The following is a 22,317-nucleotide window of genomic DNA, read 5'->3' on the forward strand; positions in this document are numbered from 1 at the left end:
ATGTTACCAAAGCGCTCTCTGAAGTCTGCCCATCTCTAGTCCCACCAGCAGCATATGAGATGGATCATAGCCAGAACCTCAGCAACAGAGTTCTAAAACTTATAAACCCCTTTTGTCAAATGGACAGTAGACGTCTTCCTTTCTTCTTTCCTAGTGTGTATTTACACTTCTTTCAGGAACTTCTCCCGCTTCTTAAAGCTAGCTGAATTTGATTTTGCCTCCACTGCTAGCTTATGAGTTTCCAAAGAGCAGAAATTACAAAACTCATTTAAGTTGTAACCTAACACCTCGCACACTACCTGGTCCATAGGAGATGCTCAGAAATGTGGCTGAATAAAGCCAAATTTGCTAGTAGTGAAAGAGAGTCACCAGCAAACATTCTCTGGAGAATTCAGCCCCTATTCATTACCAAGGTAGGATACATGTTTTTGTAATGATGTAATGCTGGGGTCCTCCAGGTCCACTGCTCCAAGCCCCAGACTTTGAGCCAAACTCTTCCTGGAAAACATACTCTGAGTGTCTCCTTATTCAGCTTAGTGAACACCCACAGCATGCTTCTTCATATATGATACACAAATCTCCTCCCAGAAATCCACAAAATGTACAGACAAGTTACCTTCAGTGTCTCGGCACCAAAAACCAATGATTTGTACCTCTGCATTTGGAAGGGAGCCACCCTCCAAGTGCACATATGTGCTAAGGTTCCTTTCCAACATCACTGGGACCCCTTCAACAATCACTGCTCAGATACTCTGCATCCATTCTGGGCAACTTACCCCAAGGGGCACACAAACCTACCTCATTCCGATCATCTCAACTCTTCAAATTTATCTCAAAATATTCCATAATATGGACACTTTGCAACGTGTTTCCAGCTCTTGCCAGAATTATTAATTCATCAAGTAGTCCATTTATTATAAAAATAGCTATCACTTACGGAATATTTACCATCTGCCAGGCATTGTGCTAAATGCCTTACATATGGTAAATTATTTAGTCCTCACAAGAGTGCTATGAGGTAGACAGTATTGTCATCTTCACTTTATGGTGACAAAACTGTCACAAATGAAGCTAAGGATCTCTCTTGAGGCTGTGGTGTTAGGAGGTAGAAGCATGAGGAGGCAGGGGCATCTGATTCCAGAGACCATGCTCTGAAACATTGTAATAGTCAACATAAGTTCATGGGATCTACAGTGCACAACCCTCCCTGCTGGGCATCATTGGTGTGAACCTTGTCCTTCCTACCTGAGATGTCTTATGTGAGATATGATAGATGAGGGACCTTGTATGAGGACTCACTGTGTTCTCATCACAGTAGCCATATTCAGGTGAAATTTATTTCAGAATGTGATTTTTGTGTTGCTTAAAAGAAACCACAACCCAGAAATTGCACTACTAGGTATTCACCCCAAAGATACAAAGGTAGTGATCCAAAGGGGCACCACCCGCACCCCAATGTTTATAGCAGCAATGTCCACAATAGCCAAACTATGGAAAGAGCCCAGATGTCCATCCACAGATGAATGGATAAAGAAGATGTGGTATGTGTACACACACACACACACACACACACACACACACACACACACAGAGGAATATTACTCAGCCATCAAAAAGGATGAAATTTTACCATTTACTTTGACATGGATGGAACTGGAGGGTATTATGCTGAGCAAAATAAGTCAATCAGAGAAAGACAACTGTCATATGGTCTCACTCATATGTGGAACATAAGAAACAGGGCAGAGGATCACAGGGGATGGGAGGGAAAACAGAATGGGAAGAAATCAGAGAGGGAGAAAAACCATGAGAAACTCTGAACTCTAGGGAACAAACTGAGGGTTGCTGGAGGGGAAGTAGGTGGGGGGTGGGGTAACTGGGTAATGGGCATGAAGGAGGGCATGTGATGTGATGAGCACTGGGTGTTTTATAAGACTGATGAATAACTGAACTCTACATCTGAAACTAATGATGTACTATATGTTGGCTAATTGAATTTAAATTAAAAAAAAGAAACTGAAAAAAAAAAGCTGAATTCTCTGGGTGTCAGATACCGGTCTCATTCATCCCACTTCACTGTCCTAGGCCCTCACTATTCCCTATCTGATTACTTAAAGCCTCTTAAATGGTTCCCATTTCCTGTCTTCTTGATTCTGTCCCTCAAAATATTATCAGAGTGGCTTCTCTCAAACATAAACCCTACTACGCCACCTTCCATCCCAAATTTAATGACTCCCCTTCCCTTCAGGACAAGCCCCCTTTGGCAAGACATGATTGGGATCTGGCTAGACCTCCCCTCAGTCATGCAGGCTTCTCCACTTTTCCATTAGAAGTCACTTCACTGGACTGTTCCCTTCCCCTGTAGGTCACTATACCCTATTCTTGACTTAGTTAACTCCTCCCCAGCCTTTCAAGGCTAACAAGTTGTTCATCCTAATGTGAAGGTAGCCCCTCCCCTACTGCTCTGGGTTCAGTGAAACACCCTCCTCTTGTTCTTCTTCCTCCACACTTCTATAATGCGAAATTCTGCTCTATTATGTATATTGCTCGCTCAAAGCTGCTATAGACTAAATGTCTGTGTCCCCCCAGACTCATATGTTGAAAACTAACTCCGGTGTGATGGGGTTTGGAGGTGAGGATCTTTGGGAGGTGACTAGGTCAGGGGTGGAGCCTCATAAATGGGATTAGGACCTCTATTAAGAGACCCCAGAGAGCTCCCTTGCCTCTTGCCATGTGAGGACACAGTGCCAATAGCCAACCAGGTAGTGGGCCCTCCCCAGATGCCGGATCTGCCCATGCCCTGATCTTGAACTTCCTAGCCTGCAGAGGAAAAAAAAAAAACAAAAAAATTTCTCTTGTTTATCAGCCACCCAGTCTATGATACTCTGTTATAGCAGCTTGAACCAAATGAAACAAAAGCCATGCCTTTTTTTTTCTTTTTTAAATTTTATTTTATTATGTTATGTTAATCACCATACATTACCTCATTAGTTTTAGATGTAGTGTTCCATGATTCATTGTTTGCGTATAACACCCAGTGCTCCATGCAGAGCGTGCCCTCTTTAATACCCATCACCAGGCTAACCCATCCTCCCCCCCTTCTCCCCTCTAGAACCCTCAGTTTGTTTCTCAGAGTCTCTCATGGTTCGTCTCCCCCTCCGATTCCCCCCCTTCATTTTTCCCTTCCTACTATCTTCTTCTTTTTTTTAACATATAATGTATTATTTGTTTCAGAGGTATAGGTCTGTGATTCAACAGTCCTACACAATTTTTTTAATTTAATTTTATTTTATTATGTTATGTCAGTCACCATACAGTACATCATTAGTTTTTGATGTAGTGATCCATGCTTCATTTTTGCGTATAACACCCAGTGCTCCATGCAGTACTTGTTATGCCCATAGAATCTGGGGGCTCTTGGGAAAGGGGGAGAAATTGTCTCCACGGCCGCCATATCTTCAAAGGCACCTCACACTCTGCACGTGCAGTAGACTGCCCTTGTTTCTTTCCATCATTTAATATACTCTGACAATGACATTCCACCATGTCACAAGCTTTTGCGGGTGGTAAGACAATCGACAATCCACATTCCTCCAGAGATATTTTTTTCTTCTTCGTAGATATTTGTAAATATTTTTTGTTTATGTTCTTTTTCTCCTTTATTCTTATTATTCTTCCTTACTTTCCTCCTCCTTTCCTCCCTTCCTTCCTGAACACATGCCTGAATATTCAAATATTTCTTGGCACCTACAGCATACCAGAAGCTTTAGCAAATGCTGCAGACAGGAAGGTACAGAAGAAGAGTTCTTGTCCTCCCCTGACATTCCCATGCTATAAAGGGAAAATGAGGACAGGTAGCTAGGCATTTCTGGTACAGTTTCATAATGAGAGTAATAGTAAGAAGACGGCCCGGGGGTGCAGAGGCAGGCTGCTATCACAGCCCAGAGAGCAGGAGTCAGTCAAGACTTCTGTGAGGAGCGTACACTTTGTTGGGACATAAAGAAGGGCCACAGTTAGCAAAGCAAACAGAAGAAAAGGTGTTCCAGGCAGAGGAGAGAGCTCAGCAAAGGCAGGAGAGGACGATAGCAATGAGAGGTGCAAACATTGCCTGGAGGTGAAGCTGAAAGGGGACAGAGTCAGATGGTGAGGGATTTGGACTGTGGGCACCAAGAAAGTTACGAAGTTTCCGTATAATACATTGTCTATACTAACATTCATGAAACAGTTACTAAATGCCAGAAACTCTTCTAAGTGATTTGTGTGGTTTGTCTGGTTTAATCCTCCTATCAAAACTTGGAGATAAGAACTATTATTATCTCCAATTTAAGAACGGGGGATGGTTAAAATACCAAAGAGATATCAGTACACACCTATTGGAATGGCTAAAATCCAAAACACCAACAGCACTGAATGCTGGTGAGGATGTGCAGCAGCAGGAATGCTCACTCAGTGCTGGCGGGAATGCAGAATGGGGCAGCCACTTGGGGAGATAGAGTGGCAATTGATTACAAAACTAAACATCCTCTTGGTGGGTGGGGGATGGGGTAATTGGGTGATGGGCGTTAAGGAGGGCACGGGATGTGATGACCACTGGGTGTTATACACAACTGATAAATTATTGAACACTATATCTGAAACTAATGATGTACTATAGGTGGATTAATTGAATTTAAATAAATTTTTTTAAAAAAGACCTAAACATCCTCTTACCATATGATCCAGAAATTGAGCTCCTTGGTATTTACCCAAAGGAGCTGAACACTTAGATCTGCACAAAAACTTGCACATGGATGTTGATAGCAGTTTTATTCATAATTGCCAAAACTTGGAAGCAATCAAGATGTCCTTCCGTGGGTGAGTGGATAAACAAACTGTGGTGTGCCCAGACAATGGAATATTATTCACCTCTAGAAAAGAATGAGCTATCAAAGCATAAAAAGACATGGCCTAACCTTAAATGCATATGACTGAGAGAAAGAGGCCAGTCTCAAAAGGCTACCATCCCAACTATATGGCATTCTGGAGAAAACAAAACTATGGAGTAAAAGGATCAGTGGTTACCATGGGTTAGAGGAAGGAAGGGAGGACTAGGTTGAACACAGAGGACTTTTAGGGTAGTGAAACCCTAGCATGATGCTATAATTGTGCATACATGTCATTATTCATTCACACAAATTCATAGGATATATAATATCAGCACCACCATGGCTGGCTTCCAAGAAGTGAGAAGAATTTGCCAGGCCCCGGCAAGAAATATCCCTAGAACCGACACAGCATCCCTTCCATAATATTCTGTTGGCCAGAGAAGTTACAGGGCTTGATTCCAAGTGTTAGACACAGAGTCCTCCACTTTTGAGGGAGACAGAGAGGTCACCATGCAGAAGAGCAGGCAAGATGGGAGATAACGAAACCATTTTTAGAAAAATACAATCTATCACAGTCCTACAAATTAAATGTTTGTATTTGTTCCCTTGTGTTTTATTTTAGGAAAAACTGGATTATATCTAATAATTGCCCTTGCAGGCTGGGCAGGGGATCTTGTGAAACTAGACCCTGCCCTTCCTTTCAAATTTTAAAGTAAACAATAACATTGGTGAATTTTAATTCAAAAAGAAAATAGAATGAGTCCAACTAACTGTGACATTGATGCCTAACACAATTCTGGCATGTAGTTGATGCGCACAAAAATTTTTTCACATTATTTTGGAAAAAAATGTTAAAAATATTAAAAAAAAAACTGGTGGTGTGAACAGAGGCACGTCATTGAACTTCCCTGAGCATCTATTTAGTAACTTGTAAGACAAAACATTTTAACAGAATCATATTAAAATTAGCACCAGAGGTAACAGCAAAAATAAAACCAGCAATGGACAATATTGCTAATACATGTAGATTACAAAGAATATTCATATTTGAGTAGACATGACTTAGTTGTCTCTTCAGAATGAATTCTGACTTCCTCAATCCTGAATGCCATTAACTTCCATTTTGGGATCCATATGATTCTGGGTAAATTAACTATCTCTGTTTCCAGAGGCAGAATATGTGACATATATCAGCCAATTAATATGTTCATCTGACTTGGACACAGAGACTGATTTAGGGTGACCATATTGATCCATTAAGAGTTGCTTTTGGGATTTCTGCTGGGAAGGTGAAAGATTTCAACAGCTCTCCTGGACCATGAAGGTAGTAGCTCTCGGAGATATGTGGGTCCTCAGTGTTCTCCAACAGGAAACAGAAAAATGTCCATACACTGAACATATATGGCCCATGTTTCACTTCTGTTATTTAAAGCTTACTGTATTAATTCATGACTTGTTCAAACTTATAATGATTCCCCAGTCTGCCTAACCTGTTTTGTTTGGTTTTTTTAGTTTCAAGTTTTTATTTAAATTCCAGTTAGTTAACATGCAGTGTAATATTAGTTTCAGGGGTAGAATTTAGTGATTTATCACTTACACACAACACCCGGTGCTCATCACAAGTGCCCTCCTTAATCCCCATCACCCATCTAGCCCATCTCCCACCCACCACCCTTCCAGCAACCCTCACTTTGTTCTCTATCATTAAGATTCTGTTTTATGGTTTACCTCTCTCTCATTTATCCCTCCATACTCGTTTGGTTTTTTTTTTTTCTTAAATTTGACATATGAATGAAATCATATAGTATTTGTCTTTCCCTGACTTATTTCACTTAGCATAATACACTCTAACTCCATCCTTGTCATTGCAAATGGCAAGATCTCATTCTTTTTGATGGCTGAGTATATATATATATATATATATATATATATATATATATATATATATACCACATCATCTTTATCCATTCATCAGTGGATAGACATTTGTGCTCTTTCCATAATTTGTCTATTGTTGATAATGTTGCTATAAACATCGGGGTGCATTTGTCCCTTCAAATCAGTATTTTTGTATCCTTTGTATAAATACCTAAGAGTACAATTGCTGGATCATACGGTAGTTCTAGTCTGTCTTAAGCCACTTAGCTGTCATTTGAACCTGAAAGAGTCCACTGTGCTGCATACTAATACTCCTTCTATCAGCACCTCCAGAGCTACCACGGTCCTTTTCACGGTAACAGGTACCAAGTGGCAGAATTTGGAAAGTCCAGCTTTCCAATTTTAAGGTTAAAGACTTTGTTAGCTGAACGCAAATTAGGCAAAGTCTAAGCTTTACACCAACAGGTATGTGTTCTTTCTCTAAAATAACAAAGCAGGAAATCTGTCTTGGGTATCACTGAAACTTTGGCTCCTAGAACACTGTGGGCCTTCAGTACAGGAGAAGTACTATTACATGAATAAATTATTTTAGGCACATTAATTTTTCCTTCTGAGCTCCAGTCTCCTCATATTTTTTTTATAAACATATAGTGTATTATTAGTTTCAGAGGTAGAGTTTAGTGATTCATCAGTTGCATATAATACCCAGTGCTCATTGCATCATGTGCCCTCCTTAATGCCCATCACCCAGTTACCCCATCCCCCCACCATTGCCCCTCCAGCAACCCTCAGTTTGTTTCCTATAATTAAGAGTCTCTTATGGTTTGCCTCCCTCTCTGTTTTCATCTTATTTTATTTTTCCTTCCCTTCCCCTATGTTCATCTGTTTTGTTTCTTAAATTCCACATATGAGTGAAATCATATGGTATTCGTCTTTCTCTGAGTGACTTATTTCACTTAGCATAATACCCTCTAGTTCTATCCACATCATTGCAAATGGCAAGATTTCACTCTTTTGATGGCTGGGTAATGTTCCATTATATATATATATATATATATATATATATATATATATATATATATATACCACATCTTCTTTATCCATTCATCTATCAATGGACATCTGGGCTTTTTCCATATTTTGACTCTTGTGGATATTGCTGCTATAAACATGGGGGTGTAGTTGCCCCTTCAAATCATTATGTTTGTATCTTTTGGATAAATACCTAGTAGTTCAGTTTGTAGGTCATAGGGTAGCTCTATTTTTAACCTTTTGAGAAACGTCCATACTGTTTTCCAGAGTGGCTGCACCAGTTTTCACTCCCACCAACAGTGTAAGAGGGTTCCCCTTTCTCTGCATCCTCGCCAACACCTGTTGTTTCCTGAGTTGTTAATTTTAGCCATTCTGACTAGTGTGAGGTGATATCTCATCATGGTTTTGATTTGTATCTCCCTCATGCCGAGTGATGTTGAGAATTTTTTCATGTGTCTGTTGGCCATTTGTATGTTTTCTTTGGAGAAATATTTGTTCATGTCTTCCGCCCATTTCTTGACTGGATTTTTTGTTTTTTGGGGTGTTGAGTTTGACAAGTTCTTTATAGATTTTGGATACTAGTCCTTTATCTGTTAAGATATTTGCAAATATCTTCTCTCAGTCTCCTCATCTCTGACAGAGAGATACTGACTGTTCACTCACAGATATATAATAATGATCAAGGTAGATTATATGCAGCATACACCGTGCCTAAAAAAACTACAGTTGAATAAGAAATGTTAGTTCACTGCCCGCAAGTCTGATATGATTCCATGCCATTCTGTCTCCCTATATTTCCTATCTACAAAGAATTTTCAATCAGAATTTGTTGTTTGACTTCAAATTGGGGCCAGTTAGGTTTCCTGCCACCAGTTTTTCTACCTTGGTCTGATTCATTAGTATTAATAGCAGTGACCCCTGGCATGTCAAATAGTGAACATTAATGACAATGGCCTTTAATTATAGAAGCCAAGGTTACAGTTGTTATTTCTGTGGGTAATTTCCATTCCTAAGTTCATTAAACTCTTAAAAGTGGAAAGGTCAATAGTGATTTATTCCAGTGACAGCAAACTCAATTGCAATCCTGTACAAACAATCCTTCTGTCTTGACATATGGCGAGACTAATAGCTAATGGAGCTAACTTCATAAGGCAGTGAACTGCCTACTTAGATTCATTTTTTAAAGCCCAATGTTATACAAAAAGAGGACATTCCCAAGGCACTACACTTGGGTGAAGAAGACAGAAACCGGGGGCAGCATGAGGTTGGAGGTCCTGTTGCCTTGACCATTCCGTATCCCAGTATCTAGGACATGACTGGGCTTATGTGCTAAATGTATGAACATGTCCACCCTGGGCTTTCATCATGGTGTTGCCTCAGGTTGGCAAAAAATAGAAAAACAAAAGAGTCTGCACTTAGATAATTCATGGGAGGAAAGGTGGATGGCAGAACAGAAGCAAGACACAATTGCAGAAGAGCAGAGATTCTGAGACAACATGCCTGGTGTGGGGAGAAAGACTGAGCTAGGCAAGAGCCACACTGGTAGAACCAGGTGTGACTTTTCCCACCTCGTTATGCACCATGCCTGGAGGAGTCCTGGGCAAGAGGAAGGATCTGTAAAAATAACCCGGCATCAAGTAGAGAAGCTCCCATCCTCTTACCTGAGCTAATAGGCCAATATAAGTTGTCTAAAGATTTCCTGTCTCAAATGTCCAAGGCATATGAACACACGCCTATACAAACAAAACACTAACAAAACCATTTATCTGTTGTCTGTCCTGGAAGTAAGTCTGTCCCCAAGCATCTTCATCTACAGGACAGACGCTTTCTTCCTCTCTTACTCTCTTACACATTTAGTAAAGGTGCACCAAAATTATACTATATTCCATGCACTGTCCCATACAAAGGGAATATAACAGTAATGAGAAACAACTTTTGCCAATTATTTCAGAAGCTTACACTCTCCTAGGTTAGGAAATTAAAACAGAGAGATAAACAGTATAGAAGGAGTAGAGGAAGAAAAGACAAAAGGAGATTCAGGTAGAGAGTATCAGAGGGGAGGACATGGGCTGCCTGGGCGACATGGGCACTGATGCCCCGTGGGATATGGATTGAAAGGAGTGCATTCAGCCCAGGGTGGGGTCCCTAGAAGGCCAGTGGGGGGACCAGTCACAAAGTCCGGCACTTGTATCTACAGTCTACACCATTCCATGAGGGGCTTACTCACCCAGCACTTTATGTATAGGTGCTCAGTGGTGATTTCTTGGATAAATTAATATAAATGTATCATATTTTAGATATCTATTTTTGCTTCTATATTTAAATTGAGTCATTAAGCAAGCTTTTTGATCTTACCCTGATATTTTTTTTCATTCTTCTCCTCTCCTTTAACCAGATCAGATTCTGTTAATAAAACATATTTAGCCCTGCCCCTTTGCCTGGCATTAGTTTGCTGGGTTGCTATAACAAAATACCACAGATTGTGTGGATTCAACAACAAAAAATTATTTTCTCATAGGTCTGCAGACCAGAAGTCCAAGGTCAAGGTGTCGGCAATTTGGTTCTCCTGAGACCTCCTCCATGGCTCAGAGGCAGCTGCCTCCTCACTGTGCCCTCCCGTGGTCTTTTCTCCATGCCCACGCTGCCCCAATGTCTCTTCTTTTCATAAATCTGTACAAGGCACAGGGCATGGGGCTTGGCTGGGCACTCACTAAAAGATGAGTAATACATGATCACTTGATCCACCTAGACCATTAGTATTTAATGGATGTTGTAATGACTGTGCCGGTAAGTTTCCCAGACAAATCCAACTTGCATTTCAACTGGCAACATATACACCCTGGAGGGGGCCGCCTCCCTGCCACATGGCTCTTTCAGATCACAGTCACTGGGCCAAAGGTAGACACTCACTCAGTGCTGGGTCAGTCAAAGCTGTGTCCTGGGGTTTTCTATGGGCTCCAAAGACTGACACAGAAAACTGGAGTTGGATACTTGTTCATAATACAAAGGAGGTGAATATTCTAAAAGGTAGCTGTTAATGTATTTACTTTATAACTGAAGAAAACAAGCCTCAGAAAAGTGAGAAATAGAGGCATCACCCATGAGCACCATAACCATGGGTGATGCCCCTATTTAACTGATTGGATATATATATATTTATATTTAATATTTTATATTATCACATATAAAATATTAAATAATATATCTTATAAATAAATACACACACAGAAAGCATGCGTTGTGAAGACCTTGGACTATACATATATTTTATATAACATGTATATATGATATATATCTTATATTTTATGCAATATTATATATATATAATATATAAAATATTCGTTGGTACCTTTCCCTTAATAGAGCCTAAAAAAACTGTTAAAGTGACTTAAATTTAGGTCCTTCTAAAATGTATACATTTGTTTTTCTCTGAGTATTTGTTTCTGCTTCTAAGAGGCTATTACAGCCAGAGTGTTTTGAGGGCATTTTTAAAGATTTTGAAAACACCACATAGAATCTAATGGAACACAAATATTATTGTCCATTGCTTACCAACCCGAACTGCAGTAATATGTTCAAGTATTATTTCCTCACCTCATTACCACTTAATTGAATTAAAGCTAAATTTGTATTTATGCTGTATAATTAGGAATTACAGGTAAGGGACAAGAACATTCTCATTACTGGCCATCTGTTTGTGGAAAAGTAGCAGTAGAAGAGTCCCCAGGAATGCTTGCTGTGAGGGTCCACACACATGGAATATTAGTGCTAGAAGGACAACTCCTCGCTGCTTAAAGAGATACAGCTCTGAGATTAAGAAGTCACAGAGCTAGTTAGAAGTAGACCTGGGCTGGAACCCTATTTTATGAGCCAACTTATTTGAAATGTATTTTCCTTTCTAGAACCATTCTTTCCCAGTATCCAAACAGATCTCTGTCCACCAGGCATGCTCAGTAAAAGACTAGAGGAGTGTGAGCAGCCAGCTGCATAAGCAAGTCAACCAAGGATCAAGAACAGACTCATCACCAAGTCTTTCCGGAGAGCAGCACCTTATAACTGGTCATCAGTCTTGCTGTTCTGCTCTGACAAAAAACAATGCATCTCTTCAATGAACGTCAAGAGCATGTCTCTCTCTCTCTCTCTCTCTTATTTTCCTCTCTTGACATTTTTCTAGCATGTTCCATGTCACGTCCATGGCATTATATTGGCATCAATGTGCATTCATCATCACATAAGTAGGTGGGTGCCCCTATTTTACTGATTGACAAAATGGAGACCCAAAGGCGTCCAAGTGACTTGCCCCAGGCAATAATAAAGCCAGAACCCAAACAAGGGGTATGGTCAGTGGAGAAACTCACTTGTCAACAAGAACGAGGAGTCCAGGCAGTGATAAAAACCACTGATGGCCTGCTGTACCACCCCAGAGGGGAGGAAATAAAGTTTTCATGAACGTTTTCACTCATGCCTACGTGACTCATTCACTCACAGAACTGTGCAACAGGCTCTGTGCTAGGTCCCGGAAGGTCCTACTGGGCAATGTTTATGGAGCCATGCCTTGGACTCACATCCCTACTCTGCTGTCCCCTAGCCATGTGACATTAGGGAAAACACTTACATGTGCTGGTTTCAGTGCCCTTAACCAGAAAACAAAACCGACAGCACTCACCTCATAATTACAGTATCACAAATGATCTATAAATTCACTGACATGGCAAATACTTGACTGGACTCCAAGGCAGACACTGTGCTAGGCACATGGATAAAGGATGGCTGCTATCCTTTTGGGGATGACACAAAATAAAACACAAGCATCTTGTTCTCAATACATTTAATCTTGCATGGTTGCAATCTAGTGATGCCCATACCCAGAGGAGGAGCATGTCAGCTCCTGGCAGGTGACTCAAACTACAGAGCATGAGAAGTCAGGGAGAGAGTCAGTGGGGCTACTCTGATGCGGGAGGGCTTCAGGAAGGGGTTGGGGGTCTGGAGTAGGACCCTAAAGGGTAAGCAGAATGTTAGCTGGCAGAGGTAAACGTGACAGGCCCAGCAGGCAACAGGAATGAAATAAATCAAGGTCTAAGAAGAAGAAAAGGCAGCTGGGAAGGTACTGACAAAATGACAAGGTTGATTGGAACAGAATACGCATCCAAGGGGGTTTATGTGAAGCCAGAAGGAAGGTCAGGTACAGGAATGAGATCTTCAATAAGAGGGAGTGGAAAATCTAGGCACCAGGCCTTCGGGGAGGTGGGAGGGGAGGAGTGCCACTCAAGCTCTTCATCTCCACCTCTACTCCTTCCTTCCAGCGATGGCAGCTGGGTGCAGGTAAATTGTGCTTGGGGCCCATGTCTCGTTTTTATGATTTACCAGTTCAGTCTTTCAGCAGGGTGAGAATATAGAGTGTGGTGGATGGCACATGCTCGGGGAATTTATGTTGCATAGCTAAACATCATGTCTGCCTATCTCTTCCCAGTAATCTCTGATAATACCCAAATGGGCTTTTTATTTTAAACATCTGGACAGCCTTATGGTGGTGGAGAATTAAGGTGCTGAGTGAAGAAAACCACACAGTCATAAAGTCTGTCGGATAAACAAAGCTTTCTTTGGAACATTAACTCCTTTACTGAGAAATTGTCTCTGTTCCTCAAAATGCACTTAGTAACTTTACATCTTCATCTCCAGGTACCACTTTTCTCTTGCAAATACTCTCATGGCAGTTAATGGGGCCATTAAGGTAGGAAACTATGAGATATTAGCATAAAAAGAACATTGCCAGGAAAGAGATGCAAAAGGCCCTCCCTCACTCAGGCAAGCTCCTTTTCCCCCTTTTGGCATTTGCTTTTGTTTTATAACAGCAGAAATTCCCATTGTGGGTGGTGGTAATTTTAGCTAGATAATAATTCTGTCGACACCGTCATAAATTGGCAAAAGGTGTGTAACTCAGGGAGGGGAGAGACTGGAATGGAGAATAATCAAGTAGTTCTATTTGTTTTTAATACACACAGCCGTTCAATCAAGAGAGGCCGTGCATTTTCTCTTCTCTGAGATCGCTTGGGTTTCTTCTCCCTTGAAAAGGGTGATGAAGTCCGGATGGTATATACGGTCCCAGGTCCCAGCCTTTGCAAATGCTGTGTCATCTGCCAGATGCCCTCCATGTCCTGGAGTCTCTGGGGATCAACATCTCACTCGGGAAGGTTCGGCTCATGTGTTTTCTACAGCATGAGCCTGCCCAAACCCCCCAGAGGAGGCTTGAAGCTCCCATTTCTGAGTTACTGGAAAACCATAGTCTCTTCTCCCATGGTTTTGCCATTGCCTTATGGGCAAATGCACCCCCTCCCCAGTGGCTGTGGTGGCATGCAGAGAGCAGGACTGGGCAGGGCGGGTAGAGATTCTAGAATTCTGGTTCCTGGACCCTAGAACAGTGCCTCGCACAGAGTTATACAGACTTTTATGTATCTGTTTTCTATAGTTGCATTATAGATTTTCATATACTTTGCAACTTAACATAACTCCCATTTTTTGTTTGTTTGTTTTTGTGGGTCAGGGTCCAGGCAGGGCTAGCTGGGTCCTCTGCTTTGGGTCCCCCAAAGTATCATTTAGGGCTGGGTGCTCATCAGATGCTCAACAGTGGAGGGACCTGCCTCCACGCTCACTCAGGTTGTTGGTAGCTGTTGGACTCATGACAGCTGTCTTCCACTTGCGTACAAGGAGAAGAAGCCTCCAGAGATTATGCTAAGTCAGAGTCTTACATAACATGACATAATCACGTACGCGGTGCCTTGTCATCTTTGCACATTCTATTGGTTAGAAGCAAGTCACAAGACTCACTTCTTGGGAGGGGATTCAGCAAAGGCATAGATATCAGGAAATGGGATCACGAGGGTCCCTTCAATATCTGCTCAGTATACAATTGGTTTAATAAATCTCTAACCCAAACAAACTCCTTTGTTTTCCCTGATCACAGCCTTCCTGAACCTGGTATTGGCTGGATGCCATGTCTTTCAGGGAATTGAGATCTTCTATTCAATGCCCGCCTTGTAATCCACAGGTCTTCACAGGGCAGAGTTCACGTCTGTCCAGTCTTGACAGTATATCCACAGAACCTAGTAAGGACTGACCTATGCTAGGTGTACAATATTATGTCTCAAATGAATGAATTCATTCATAAATGGGGAGAGTACATGAGTGTGCTCAGTCTTTGGTGTGAGCCAGAGACTGTGGACCTTATATCCTTCTTTATGGGATATTTTCCCTCCGTGTTCTATAAGTGTTGGTTTGGGAATGAATAAAACACCAACAGCCATATCCCATGCCAGTAACTCATTTCTTCATTTCTTTAGACCTCTTCTTTAAAACACCTCTGCATGGACAAGTCCCCAAACAGAGGATTTTGCCTCAGGCCAGGAAGCTTGGAGTTATTCACACATGAAATGAGCAGAGATAAACCACAGTTGAAGGAGCACATGACTTTCCTGCAGATAATCATCAGGGCCCTTGTATTTGCACGCCCTCTTGCTTCTGTCCCCTCTCCACTCTCCACTGATTCCATGCTGTCTTGCTGGTGCACATTTCTGCATTGCCCTGAGCCATGATTTATTCTTTCCTGCCTGATACTCTTTGACCAACCTGCTCCCTAACCTTGTAGAGCCCTAGAACCCTTCTTTCTAATTTCAATTTGTACTTCATTTTCACTCCCAGAAATGCCCATATGTGATCAGTCCCCTGCCCCAGATTTGACTGCATCAGCTCTACTGCTACCATCCTAGCAATGCCTGTCACAACACGTGCAGGTCTAGTACTTCCAAATTTGGAGGCTCCTCTAGAATATCATCACCCTCTTCAAGACCTTGTATGTAAAGGCACAGATATGTTCTAAGTAAATGGATAGGAAATACACACCATGTACAGAGAAAGTATACATCTTAAGTAGCATATTGATTTTGGATAAGTTATAGCTTAAAAGCGGGCATATTGGGGCATCTGGGTGGCTCAGTCGGTTAAGCATCTGCCTTTGGCTCAGGTCATGATCTTCAGGTCCTGGGATCGAGCCCTGCATCAGGCTCCCTGCTCATCAGGGAGTCAGCTTCTCAATCTCTCTCTCTCTTTCTCCCTCTGCCCCATCCTCCCTGCTTGTTCTCCCTCTCTCTCTCTCTCTCAAGTAAATAAAAATACTTAAAAAAATAAAAAATAAAATAAAAGCGGGCATATTAAGAGATTAAAAAGAAAAAGCCCTGTGAGATAGGCAGGGAAGGGCATTATAACCACATGGATGTGACGAATGAGAAAACTCAGACTTACAAAAGAGAGTCTTGTTTAACAGTGCCGGGCTTGGCACAGTCTCCCCACCAAATCACAAGCTTCCTGGAGGGAGAGGTTCCGCCTTGTAAGTCTTCATACCCTCTGCAGGAGCAACATCAGCATGAGGAAGGCATTCCACAACTGATCACTGAGTGTACTATCTACTACCAACTATCAGGGCATGATAACCCCCTGACACATTTTCCAAATTGCCATTCAATATGTACAAAAGGGTTCTGATATGTCAGTGGACAGCTACTGTCTGTCTTCCTTGGAACTACCCCACACCAGTAGTGCCATAGTTGCTGTGTAAGCTACTGTTGGTTCAACATGACCCAATCTGGCCACTCTTGATTTACCCAAGGGTGTGTACGTGATGAAACAGGGTCCTCGCTTTCTCCTTTCTTCATAATTCTGAAACTAAAACTGAACAGAATTCATTAACTGGTGTCTGAACCTATAATGTGTGGAACTCAGATACCTTTTATGGCCATGATTATCCAAAATTGATTTGAAACTTGGAGGAACCTGTTCAGGGGAGAGACAACAAAGAAAGTGCAAGGAGCAAAAAAGAGAGAGAAAGAAAGCCTTTGCATAGATTCAAGTCCTCAGCTCCAGCTGATTCTTAAACCCATCTGCATTCCCATTCAGGGTCCTATGCAGACCCCGACTACTTTTCGAATGAGTCTCTTTTTGGCTTTAGTTGGTTCATGTTGTGTTCTCTGCAACAAAATAGAAGTTTTAACCAATGTATTAATTTGCCCTTTACAATTATTTCAGATCAAGAATACCTTTCCCGTTTATAATTTTTTTTAAATGTAAAATAGAAAGATAATAAGAAAAACATTATAAGAACAGCAGTAAGATGGTATCAGATATATTTTGGGAGAAGGGAAAGGTCTTTTCAGCATCCCTAAAATTTCACCACGTTGCCAGCTGTCTGTTCCCCTTACTCAGCAGGCAGGTTCGGCCTGGTGCATTGTTGGGCCTGCAGCAATATCCCCCAGCAGCAAGGATAGCACATCATCCAATTACATGGTCTATTGTTTCATTATTCACCCTACACTGGCTGCACCTGCCACCAACCCCGCTCTCCTTCATTTCCTACTTGTTGGCTTACCTCCCCCTGCACACACCACAATCACACTCTGCCCTGAGCCACCTCAGTATCCCATTAGTCTCAGTAAACAATATGCTTCACTTCAATTATGCATTTAGAAATAGTATCTCAATTCCTACTGCCCATTTTGGCCAATATTTTACTGCAAACCTGGAGGAATAGGAATGAATCATGAAAGCAGAAATTTCAGGGCCAAATTAAAATGCCTTCCATCCTCTACTCTTTCATGCATACTTGGTGCGGGTGTAGTCACACACCATACAAACACACATACATAAACACACATCACATACAACATACACACACCACACACACACACACACACACACACACACGCCCACACATCACATATACACACAACACACATTACATACACATACACAACACACACACACACCCCACATGCACAGATACATACACACCACACACACATACAAAAAACACACAGAACGCACACACCTGCACTCACACCAAGAGAGCCTGGCACTTGGCTAGAGCAGTTAATTAATGTAATACATTTTCTGAGCCATGCCACTTTTTCTTTATGTTAAGTCAAATAGTACTTGAGCAATGCCATGAGACATGGGAGAGAAATGAAAATTTGGTGTCTGCCTTCAGGGAAATTTCACTGTAGCAGGTGGAAGACACACACAGGAAGAGTATTTCCAAACAGTAAGATTCAGAAGACTTGAGTCCTACATCCAGTTGAATCATCAGGGTCCAGGCCAATAAACCAAAATCACATTAGCAATTTTAGTAGAAATAATTTTATATCAGGAAATTATTAAATAAGTATAAAAAAGCCCAATAAGCAGGGTGCCTGACTGGCTCAGTTGGTAGCGTATCTGACTCTTGGTCTTGGGGTCATGAGTTCGAGCCCCACATTGGGCCTGGAGCCTACTTTAAATAAATAAATAAATAAACACATACATACATACATACATACATACATAAGAAAAATAAATAAAATTTGGGGTGCCTGGGTGGCTCAGTCAGTTAAGCGTATAACTCTTGATTTTGGCTCAGGTCATGATCTCAGGATCCTGGGGTCAAGCCCGACATCAGGCTCCACGCTCAGCGGGGAGTCTGCTTGAAGATTCTCTCTCCTTCTCTTTCTGTTCCTCCCCCAACTCTCCCTCTTTCTCTAAAATCAATCAATCTTTAAAAAATAAAATAAATAAATAAAATTTTTCAAAGACCAGATAAGCAAAGGGAAATTCTGAGATAAGCAGTGGCAATACCTATACAAATGAGCTGTTCCATCTAGGACTGGGTGAAATGGAAATCACTCAGGTCACCACTGTGTGCCTTTCCACTATGCAGGACCTCCTGCGTCTCTGGATTACATAGGGTAATCTGCTTGGCCTCTGTCTCAACAGTCCTCACTTGAATAGCAACCCCTCTAAGTCCTGACCACCCCAAAAAGAGGCACAGAATGAGGAGGGCAAAGGAAAGATAAGGATATGATCTCAAGTGTAACCTGCAGGAAAGGAAGTCTCCCAGGATGTCTGCGCCCTATACCAAGTGGATCTCACCCCATGGAGTCATTAAAAGGAGGATGTTGCAGCCATTTACTGTTAGGAGGGCACAGGAGGGACAGGTTTGAGGAAATCTCAGGAGACGAGTTGGACATGTCAAGTTTGACATTTCTATCAAACATCTCCACCACTAAGTAGGCAGCTGGATGCAAGTCTGGTGGGGTTGAGGTCCTATCTAAGACAGCAACGTCAGAGTTATCAGCTTCTAGCTGGTATTTAAAGCCATGACATCAGAGGAAGTCACCAACGAACCAAGGAGATGGAAAAGAGAAATAAGCAGAGATGTGAGCTCTGGGAGGCACCAAGCTTAGAGGCTGAGGGGACAAGGAGGAGCCAGTAAACAAGAAGACTAGAATAAAGTAGATAGTGGAGTGGCCTGTGGTGCCTCAAGTGCCTCATCAAGCTGACGACCGTGGAGGTACAAGGACTAAGTATACTGTCAATGCTGATATCATTCAGGATCCAGGGACGATACCAACAGTCACCCAATTATTTTAAACAGGGAAAATCTGATATAAAAGAATCACCAACGAGATATTTAAGAACTGAAAAGGGAAAACACTAAGGTATCTGGGGTATGAGGTCAGCTCTTCAGGAAGCTGCCACCAGCCCCAAGAGACTGAAATGATCCACATAGATGTTTGTTGGAGGAGCCACGGGCACTGAAGCTCAGGCGTTCCAGGAGGGGACACTACTGGGCGGGTACGGGTATCTCCACACTCAAAGCAGGGGCCCCACGGAGCTGGGTTCTGGACTTCCAAAGATGTGACAGTGGGCAGCTTGTACTGGTATCTCTGAAGAGACAGCTGGATCTGTATGTGCAGTTTGGAACCACCACTGCCCGGATGAACAAATGGCATCGCCAGGGTTATGTCACTGGGGTGGGCAGCAATAGCAGGCAGAATGCAGAGAGGAAGCAGCACACCCCTTCCCTTCTGTGGCCTTCCTTTGGGTCTCTGTGAAGCTGGATGACGGGAGTGGGAGCTGGTGTGAGGTGGATCACCAGAGATGACAAGTGCCTGAGCCACAGGGCAGGAGGGGTCATCTACGTGGATAGGAACTCCACTATCAATTAGGGACAGTGAGCCAGGGGCTATTCCATAAGGCTTAAGGGCAAGTCCTGGTGGAAATGAGAGTAGAGAAGGACCAGCTAAACCTGCAAACAAAGGTCCAAAAAAAGTGACTGCCAAGCACCACACCTTTGTCTGCCATATGGAACCCAGCGTCTTAAAAGGCAAAATACTGATTTGGGCCAAGGGCTGACATTTTTTCCCTGTAAAACATCAGTTAACAAATATCTGAGGCATCATGAACATCATGAATAGTCACAACTACTCAATTCCAGCAGTGCAGCAGGAAAGCAGCCATAAACAATATATAAATGAAAGCATGTGGCCGCCCAATAAAACTTTATTTCTTGACACTGAAATGTGAATGCTTCATAATTTTCACATGTCCTAAAATTGCATGCTTTTGACTTTTTTTCAATCATTTCAAAGTGTGAAAGCCATTCTTATCTGGTGGGCTAGAGCAGCCAGGAGGATTTTCCTGAAGGGTGTGCTTGGCCATCTCTGGGTTTCAGCTCAGGCTCTGCCTTCACAAAACACCAAAACCCACAGATAACAAGCCATGGGTACAACAATATCTATTTCGAGGTGGAAAACATGAATACGATTTTGGAAAGATATGCTAGAAGTTCTTTGCAAGTTCCAGAACCTAGGGAAGCTGTGGAGGAAGTAGAATATTAGAGACTATAATGTGCTGATCTAGACATGGAAGGAAAACTATAAGAATGCCACCACCTCTTAATCTGCAGAGCAGATGTCCTTGCTTGGGTAGAACCATGCATTACTCCTCACGGCCCCTCCAGAGCCTCTCTGTCTGGCAATTTTCCATAAAATGGCCAATATGGGAGGCTAGAAATCATCATTTTCAAATTCAGTCTGTCTTTATGGGTTGCCGTAACACGGGGTGTGACAGCAATCTGAGATGACAGAAAGGACATGCCTAAGCTCTCTCATAGACAAGGGCTATTTACCACCGCATGAATGATTATCCAAAGCACACCAGGAGGGCTGATAGGAAAGACAAGGAAGGAATGAACCACCTGGAAAGAATTAGCTGTCGGCCAGCTGCGCCCGTCCTGGGCTACCTGCTGATCTGCTCTGGAGCCCAACGGAACAAAGCCCGTATTCTCCCTCACTCCCGCTCTGATCAGTCTGGAGCCAACGTGGTTGCTATAGCATAGCCCTTCATGCTTTCCCCACCACACACACTCTGGTTCCCCAAATCAGGTAAAGCAAGAGGGCTAGTGACACCAGCAGGGAAGAGGGACACAGTCATTAAGGGTGAATGGCTCTATGACCAGCCTCTCGGGAGTCCAAATCTCTGCCACTTCATACTGTGAAACATAAGAGGAGGCAGATTATTTAGTTGCTCTTCACATTAGTTTCTTCAACTATAAAGACCCGCACATAATAGTGGCATTAATCCCACTCCACTGTCTTGAGAATTAGAAGGGTCAACACATGTTAATTGCTTAAAATAGTGCCTGGATGCAAAGGAAAAGATTTAATAAATATAACTGACTCTCGAGCCCGATATAAAAGCCATGGTTAGTTTTCTACTAACCTAGTGGACAAGCTCCAAGCTCCTGAGCTTGAGACCTCATGTGTCATGAGCTAGAATCACACAAGATTTCTGAATATTCTATAAATACTCCACACCCATTCTCATTCACCCTTTTGTACTCACTCTTTTCTGTACCTCATAAATCTTTCCCTATCTCTGTCCTAAAATCCCTACTCATCCTTTCAGATCTAGCATGAAAGTTGCTTAATTTTGTACTTTCTCAGCCTCTGGAAAGTATTTAATTCCTTCTCCCATAAGCTCTCTGGGTACTTTCCTTGGCTCGAATGGTGTCTGACAGTTAAAATGGGTCTTCAGGAACTCTAGCTTTCTGGCAGTTCTGTTATAAAAGATGAAAGTCCTTTTATCTCTCTGGCAGAGGGCAGGTTTTCCCACACACATTCCATAACATTAGTTAACCTTTGCTTCATACCCAAAACAGAGTTATGAGATTTTGTATTTGCAAGAGAATGCCTTCGGTGCTTTGGCTGAACGCAAATTTCCTTCCTTTGGTTCCCCTTGGTACTGCTAAGAGATACTGGATTTTTCTTAAAGTAACAAACATCGCCTGAAAACCAAAAGGGAAATACACAAAGGAACACACATGTGCAGTGATCATGGAAAGCCCCAGTTCTGGGTATGGAGTAGAGGTTCCTGATCTACTGGGTCAGAGATGGGAGCACATAGCAACAGGTGGAGTGTTGAGTGCAGAAATGCATGGATTCAAATTCCAGCCCGAGGACCTAATAGCATGTGAACTTGAGCAAGTTTATTCATAGGTGAGAATCCTGATTCAAAAATTGGGCCGGGGCACCTGGGTGGTCACACTTCAGTAGATGCCTACCCCCCTGCCCCTTCCCCAAAGCTTTGGGTGCTCAGATTTCACCTATCTTCAAAACATAACTATGGCTATTGTGTGGAAAAGGTGGGTAGTTCACCCAAACTCAGGTAGTGAAATTTG

The sequence above is a fragment of the Phoca vitulina genome, unplaced genomic scaffold, assembly GCF_004348235.1.
Source record: "Phoca vitulina isolate PV1807 unplaced genomic scaffold, GSC_HSeal_1.0 scaffold18, whole genome shotgun sequence".
NCBI lineage: Eukaryota > Metazoa > Chordata > Mammalia > Carnivora > Phocidae > Phoca > Phoca vitulina.